Source organism: Gossypium hirsutum, chromosome D06, assembly GCF_007990345.1.
Source record: "Gossypium hirsutum isolate 1008001.06 chromosome D06, Gossypium_hirsutum_v2.1, whole genome shotgun sequence".
Lineage (NCBI taxonomy): Eukaryota > Viridiplantae > Streptophyta > Magnoliopsida > Malvales > Malvaceae > Gossypium > Gossypium hirsutum.
The window spans coordinates 30,784,549-30,793,172 of record NC_053442.1 but is presented as its reverse complement, the minus strand read 5'-3'; the positions used below and the strand labels follow the sequence as shown (position 1 = coordinate 30,793,172).

The 8,624-nt window shown below is 35.6% G+C and overlaps 1 non-coding gene across 1 annotated transcript; it reads right to left on the bottom strand.

The window, feature by feature from the left end:
- Window positions 1-3,044: 3,044 nt before the first annotated feature.
- LOC121218769 (small nucleolar RNA R71) lies at window positions 3,045-3,151 on the bottom strand. The gene has a single exon (XR_005915246.1). It is a non-coding gene; the product is annotated as a small nucleolar RNA R71 (small nucleolar RNA).
- Window positions 3,152-8,624: the final 5,473 nt, after the last annotated feature.

Genomic DNA, 8,624 nt, shown 5'->3' with positions numbered 1-8,624 from the left:
TGAATACTTGCATGTACAACAGATAATAATCCAATTGAATTAATCTTTTCGGAATTAAATCAGATCTACTAACATATCATACAATCATCTATGTCTAGAGCTTGCATGCATGAATTTGAAATATTCACAAATCGGATGAAACAATAAGCTACTCAAAATCATATTACGACATTAAAGATAATAAACATTCACCCAAATAATTCCAACCCAATGAGATTTAGCTCATGGGTTGGACATTCAAATCCAAAACAAAACCATTCAACATTATCATTCAAGTTTTCAAATCACAAAGTTCAAATTAGAAAATAAGGCAGAACTGTAGGAAGCTCTTGCTACTCTAGCTTTCATTTTAATAATAAGATTTGATGCAAAATCCAGGGTAGGTTCCTTTTCCCCTTCCTTATGCCTATGACTTTTTTGCTCTGTAAGTTGTTACTCTTTCCTCTATTTTTTGAGATTTCCACGAAAATCTGATGCAGAGAGAAAAATTGCTCTCCAATTCTTCTCTCTCCAAAAATCCTCTTCTCTCTCCAAAAATCCTCTCCTCTTTTCTTCTCTCTCCAAAAATCCACTAAAATGATGATTTTTGGTCAACAAAATCCAGGAAATAGGTTCGGGAGTCGGTTACGTATGAGGAAGGATTAGCACCCTCATAATTTCCAAAATTGGTACCTAGTTGATTACTTAATGTCTTGACGTCAAAAATTAAGAATTCGAAGAGAATTTAAAATGCGATCCCTTTCGCGCGATATTATTTGATGGTATTGAAAAGGTCCATATCTAAATTGAATTTTTAATGATGAGGTTTTCTCATTTTGGGTCGATCAAGACGAAAAATCATGTCATGTAAGTTAGGGCACAAAATCTCAAAAATAAAAACGCTTGCCGTTTAATTATTGCTCAAAACTTATATTTTTTAATTATTTTTTATAGGAGAAAGGATGCTCGATTATTTCAATTCAAGGAGAATATCCTACCCCGTAAGTTAGGGGGCACAATTTCTCGAATCCTCAAAATAAAGAATTTTTCCTTGGTTCAAATTACTAAATAGACAATGTATGAAAATGAATATTCTAATATGACATACTATGGACTTATTCAAACATAAAACATTATATAAGATACAAGAGTATGTTTAAATGTTTTATATGATGTCATAAGAACATAAATAATGCAATATATCATAACTAATAATAATGTTAAAAAAATGCTAATTAGTGCTAATAATAATTAATGATAATGATTAAGGACTAAATAATAAATTATACAATTTGATGGGGCAAAAATATAAATAACAAAGATTAAAAGTGTAGGGAATTAAAAAGAAATAAGCATGCTGAATAAAATAAATAGAGGACTAAATTAAAATTTAAACAAAATTTAAAGTGCAAATTAAAAAAAACAAAGAAGTAAATAAAAGACTAAAATGAAATAATTGGGAAATTTGAGGGTAAAACTGTAAAATTTGTAATTTAAAGGGAAAAAATAATAAATAAAAATTTAAACATGTTAGAATTTAAATAACAGAAAGTAAAGGGATGAAATCTAAAAATAAAAACTAAACTAAAACCCCAAAAAATTTGGAAGCTCAAATTGTAAGAAAACAGAAAAAACGAATAAATGATTAAATTAAAACAAAATAGAAATGTTCAGGGACCCAGGATGTTATTTTCCCCCAGCCCAGCGCACGTGTCATTCCCAAAAGGGGTCAACAGTCTAAGGATTAAAATTTAAGGGCATAATTTTAAAAAGAGAATAAAACCAAAACTAGGACTACATTGAAAAGCAACGAAAGGGGGAAGGATCAAGGTAGCTAAAGTTAATTTAGCATTGTATTTGGCGATACATATGCCTTGCATAACTTGCAAGATTATTGTGATTAAATTGTTTCAAGGTAGAAATACTCTGTCTCCTCACTTGATCTTTTATATGCTTGTGAAGATTGATTAATCGCTTGGATTGACATTGGAAAATGTTTAAGAGATTGATTAATTTAATAAGTATGTATGAGCAGTAGTTAGCAAATTACCGAGTTGCCGTGAATTTGTTCGTAGCAGTATAAACTTAAGTTTAATAATTCTAAGTTAAAGGAATGTAATTAATCCAACACAATTATATCATCTTAAATAAACTTTATTTGAAATTGTGTATTAGAACCTTTTTATGTTTAATTTTTTTTTACTTAGTTTTTAACCCTTAGTTTTTAATCATCTTTAAACCAAAATATTTTCCATCACCAAAGTGTTTTAACATTAATTTCATAAATATTCCTTTTTACAATCCCTATGGGTACGATAACTCAACATTTACTTGTCACTTTATTACTTGTTGTGATTATGTACACTTGCACATTTTCATCGTTTCAAGTTTTTGGCGCCGTTGCCGGGGACTGTTTTAAAAAAAAGCCATTATTTGTGAATTTGTTTTTACATTTTTGTTTATTTATTTTCCTATTTAAATCTTTACTTACTTAATCTTTCTGTGATTATTTTAGGTGTTTATGAGTATTGACCAGATTATTGACTTACTCCCTATGGACCCTGAAATAGAACGAACCTTTCGACAATGAAGAAGACAAGTGAACCAAAGAAGGACCGAAGAGATAAACTTTGAGAATATGAATCAAGGAAATGAAGCAACCCTTACTTAGAATCTTATCCTTATTGCTGATGATAGGGATAGAGCTTTATGACAGTATGCCGTGCCAGTATTTAATTATCTTAATCCGGGTATTAGGAGACCCGAAATTGAGGCACAATAATTTGAGCTGAAGCCATCATGTTCTAGATGCTTCAGACTGTGGGCCAATTCAGTGCAATGCCTACTGAAGATCCTCATCTTCACTTAAGACTATTTATGGAAGTGAGTGATTCTTTCAAGTTAGCCGAAGTACCCGGAGAAGCATTACGACTAAAACTATTCCCATATTCGCTAAGGGCAGAGCTCGTGCCTGGTTGAACTCATTGCCACCGAACTCTATTTTTACATGGCAAGAGTTAGCCGAGAGATTCCTCATGAAGTATTTCCTGCCGAGCAAGAATGCCAAGTTGAGGAATGAGATCACTACCTTCCAACAAATGGATGATGAGTCCTTGTATGAAGCATGGGAAAGCTACAAAAAGTTATTACAAAAGTGTCCTCATCAGGAATCCCACATTGCATTCAACTTGAGACATTCTATAATGGTCTTAACGCTCACACGAGGATGGTAGTGGACGCCTTTGCTAATGGCGCTCTCTTTTCTAAGTCTTATAATGAGGCTTATGAAATTATTGAGAGGATTGCCAGCAACAATTATCAATGGCCAACCAATCGAGCAGCGTCAGGAAGACGAGTCCCTGGATTACATGAAGTGGACACTCTCACTTCACTCACATCTCAGGTATCTTCAATATCCTCATTGTTTAAGAATCTTACCACTAATGGGTCTAACAGTTTTGTAGCTCAACCACCTAACTAATTTGAGAATATAGCATGTGTGTAATGTGGGGAAGGACATTTGTTTGAAGAATGTCCATCGAACCCCGAATCCGTATATTACTCGGGTAACCAAAACCAAAACTGAGGGAGGCAAGGACTGCAATCTAACTTTTATAATTTATCGTGGAAAAATCACCTGAATTTTTCCTAGAGTAACCAAGAGGTTGGAACCAGTAACACTTACGCCCAACCTAGACCAACTCAACCGCCTAGTTTCCCCTAACAAGTTCAGAAACCAACCCAAGCAGAACCATCCAATAGCTTAGAGAATCTATTGAAGGCATACATGATGAAAAACGATGCCACTCTAAGGAATTCAGAGAATCAAGTGGGCCAGCTTGCTACTAAACTCAGGAACAGACCACAAGGTGCTCTACCTAGTGATACAGAGAATCTAAGAAATCTGGGGAATGAACATTTTAAAGCGTTGACATTGATGAGCAGAAAGACAGTAGAGCCCAACACTGTCAAAGTTGGAAAGGAGCCAATTGATGCTCAAGAGTCAAAAGAAGTTCAACCAAGTCTTGAAATTCTAGTTTCACCAGAACCAGAATCTGCAAAACCCGACAAAGTAACCTCAGGACCAGCTAATTCTGATCAACTAACAATGTCGTTAGATACAAAATTACCGGTAAAGACGAATCAACCAGAATCAGTCTTAGTAATGAAACCACCACCTTACCCTCAAAGACTTCAGAAACAGAAGCAGGAGATTCAATTCAAGAAGTTCCTTGACGTACTCAAACAACTTCACATCAACATCCCGTTGGTTGAAGCACTTGAGCAAATGCCAAACTACGTTAAGTTTATGAAAGATATCTTGTCTAAGAAACAAAGACTTGGAGAATTTGAGGCGATAGCTCTGAGGAAAGAATGCAGTGCATATCTTTAAGACAAAAGACCCCCAAAATTGAAGGATCCTGGATGTTTTACCATACCGTGCAACATTGGAGCAACATATTGTGGTAAGGCATTATGTGACTTAGGTGCAAGTATCAACTTGATGCCTATGTCAATGTTTAGAAAGTTAGGGATAGGAGAAGTTAGACCAACTATAGTTACACTTCAACTAGCAAATCGATCCTTAGCATATCCAGAAGGAAAAATCCAGGACGTATTGGTACTTGTAGATAAGTTTATCTTTCCTACTGACTTTGTAATTCTAGATTTTGAAGCAGAAAAAGAAGTACCAATCATCCTAGGAAGGCTGTTCCTAGCAACTAGAAGAACCATTATTGATGTGCAGAAGGGCGAGCTCACTATGCGTGTTCAGGATGATCAGGTAATATTTAACGTCGTTAAGTCTATACGATTTCTTGAGACAATGGATGAATGCTCTACAGTGTCTGATTTAGAGGATTTAATAGTGGAGAAGGAACTCAACTGTGTTGAGGATCCACAGGAAAAAATTTTGACATCAGATCCTCCAAATGATGAAGAGGAGGATGAATACTTAGCTTTTCTAGAAGCTAATCAAAGAGGATTTAATCCGCAATCCCATTTTCAATCTTTGTAGTTAGAAAAAGGGACTATTCCCAACCAAAAGCGTCGATCGAGGAACCATCTAAACTAGAACTTAAGGTATTACCTTATCATTTAAAATACATTTATTTAGGTAACGCTTCTACTCTACCTGTGATTGTTTAAGTAGAATTGACCACTAAGAAATAAGAGAAACTTATCTTAGTTCTGAAACAATTCAAGAAGGCCATCGGATGGACCATAGCCGATATTTACGGTATTAGTCCATCTACATGCATGCACAAGATTATCCTGGAAGATGGCAAAAAAGGGGAGGATCGATGGATAGCGGAGACTGACCCCCATCATGAAGGACGTAGTAAAAAAAAGAGATCATCAAGTGGTTAGATGCGGGTATCATCTATCTCATCTCAGACAGTTTATGGGTAAGCCCAATCCAGTGCGTGCCAAAAAAAGGAGGTATCACGATCGTAGAGAACAGTAACAATGAGTTGATACTGACTAGAACGGTTACAGGATGGAGAATATGCATCAATTACCAGAAGCTAAACAAGGCAACTAGGAAAGATCACTTTCCTTTGCCGTTCTTGGACCAGATGCTGGATAGATTATCAGGACGAGATTACTACTATTTTTTCGATGGATACTCAGGTTATAATCAGATTATAGTAGCACCAGGAGATCAACACAAAACGATATTCACCTGCCCGTACGGTACGTTTGCATTTAGACGCATGCCATTTGGTTTATGTAATGCACCTGCTACATTTCAAAGATGTATGATGTCTATTTTTACTAACATGGTTGAGAAATATTTGGAAGTTTTTATGGATGATTTTTCGTATTCGGGGATACTTACGATGATTTCTTAGCCAATCTAACTAAGGTACTAAGGTGATTCGAAGAAACGACTTTCGTACTCAACTGGGAAAGGTGACATTTTATGGTATGAGAAGCAGTTGTTCTAGGGCATCGAATAACGAGACATGGGATCGAGGTAGACAAAGCAAAGGTAGACGTTATTGAGAGGCTCCCCCCTCCAACATCTGTAAAGGGTGTTAGGAGCTTTTTGGGCCACGTTGGTTTTTATCGAAGATTTATTAAGGACTTCTCCAAAGTTGCTAAACCCTTATGCAAATTATTGGAGAAGGACTCTATATTCAAGTTTGATGAGGAATGTTTAAAAGCCTTCAATGATTTAAAGAGTCGATTAGTCACGGCACCCATAATCGTCACACCAAACTGGGATTTGCCATTCGAATTGATGTGTGACGCAAGTGACTTCACAATTGGAGCTGTCTTAGGCCAGCGAAAGAACAAAGTTTTTCATCCTATCTACTATGCAAGTCGAACCCTAACAGGAGCTCAACCGAATTATACGGTAACAGAAAAAGAGTTACTTGCTATTGTGTTTGCTTTTGACAAGTTTCGATCTTATCTAGTAGGTACCAAAGTAACTGTCTATACAGACCACTCGACAATTAAGTATTTACTTGCGAAGAAAGACACTAAGTCGAGGCTGATCCGATGGGTACTTCTACTTTAAGAGTTCGATCAAAAAATTCAAGATCGAAAGTGAGTCAAAAATTAAGTAGCAGATCACTTGTCCAGATTGGAGCCACAAGAAGGGAATTCTCCTCTTATACCAATTCAGGAGACATTTCCAGACGAACATATCCTGAAGGTAAATCATGTCCATAATACCCCTAGTTTGCTAATATTGCTAACTATTTAGCTTGTGGTTTGATGTCAATTGGTAAGACGTATCAACAAAGGAAAAAGTTTCTTCACGATGTGAAGTACTATTTCTGGGAAGAGCCATATGTGTTTAAAAACTGTGCAGATCAGATGATCAGGAGATGCATGGTAGAAGATGAAATACCGAAGATTTAATACCACTGTCAGTCAGCTCCAAATAGGGGACACTTCAGAGGTACATGTATAGCGGCTAAAGTATTGCAAGCCAGATTCTTTTGGCCAACACTATTCAAGGATGCATATGCTTACATGAAGAGCTGTGATCGATGTGAAAGGATTGGAAATGTCACAAATAGAAATGAGATGTCTCAAACAAACATCATTGAGGTAGAGTTGTTCGATGTATGGGGTATTGACGTTCTTGGTCCTTTTTCTCCATCTTGGGGCCACAAGTACATACTAATAGCAGTAGACTATGTGTCTAAGTGGGTCGAGGCTGAGGCAAATCCGACAAACGATGCTAAGGTTGTGATGAAGTTTCTGTAAAAGCATGTGTTCACAAGGTTTGGAACCCCAAGAGCTATCATAAGTGATGAAGGATCCCACTTTGTGAACAAGTGGTTAAAATGGTTATTAGTCAAGCACAGAGTGAAACACAAGGTTGCAATAGCTTACCATCCGCAAACAAATGGGCAAGCTGAACTGGCAAATAAGGAGATCAAAGGCATACTTGAGAAGGTAGTCTACCCGAACCGAGGAGATTGGTCCATAAGATTAGATGATGCTTTATGGGCTTATAGAATAGCATACAAGACACCGTTAGGGCTGTCACCCTATAGGTTGGTCTTTGGGAAAGCCTACCATCTACCATTAGAGTTAGAGTACAAAGCTTACTGGGCTCTTCAACAACTTAATTTGGATCCTAAGCTCGCGAAAGAGAAACGGATATTCCAACTCAATGAGTTAGAAGAGTTCCGAATGTTCTCATATGAAAATGCCAAATTACTTAAAGAAATACTCAAGAAATGGCATGAAAACCACATTCGAGTTCAAAAATTTGAAGCAGGTCAGCAAGTCTTGTTGTTCAATTCTCGATTGAAGTTCTTTCCAAGTAAGCTAAAATCACATTGGTCCGATCTATTTATGATTCACCAAGTCTATCTATAAGGAGTTTTTGTACTCCAAGGTAAGAGAGGTAATTTTCGAGTTAATGCTCAGCGCCTGAAACATTATTGGGGATAAAAAAATTGAACGGGATAAAATCTCGTTCATTTTATCGGATACTTAATTATATTATTTATAATTTATATATTAATTGTTATCAAATTAGTTTAGAATTTGGATTAATTAGGAATTTCTTATTTCTGCACAATAAAATAAGAGATGGGAATCAAAAGTAAATATGAACAAGTAGTAAAGTTTAAAGTGTGGCAATAGGTATATACATCTCTAGGATTGGATCTAGGAAGAGCTTGGTACTTAAGCAGTCAAATTGACTCACCTCCTCTTTTCTGGAATCCTACCTGGTGTATAGTATTTATTCACTTTAAACAATAAGGACATTGTTCATTTTAAGTTTGGGGGACTGAAAATTGAAATTATTTCCACTCAGAATAAAATTTTTCTTTTAATTTTGAATATGATATATTTTTGTTCAATAGATTTGAATTTTGTTAAGTATGCTAAATTTAAGTATGAATAAAGTTGGATTATTTCAATAAATTTTTATGTTAGCTTAATAATGACATGAAATGTATTTCTAATAAAGGATGCGAATCATACCATAAAATTTTAGTTCTTTAAGAAAGTTAAGCATGCATGAAAGTTTAAATCTTTAGAATTGACTTAGTAGTTTCTTGAGGCGAAATCCTAGGAAGCATGGAATGTTGAAAATGATTTAGGCAACTATTGTTTGAACCGTTTGAGCCTTTCAAGCCAACCATGATGGAAATTTTATCCTTTGA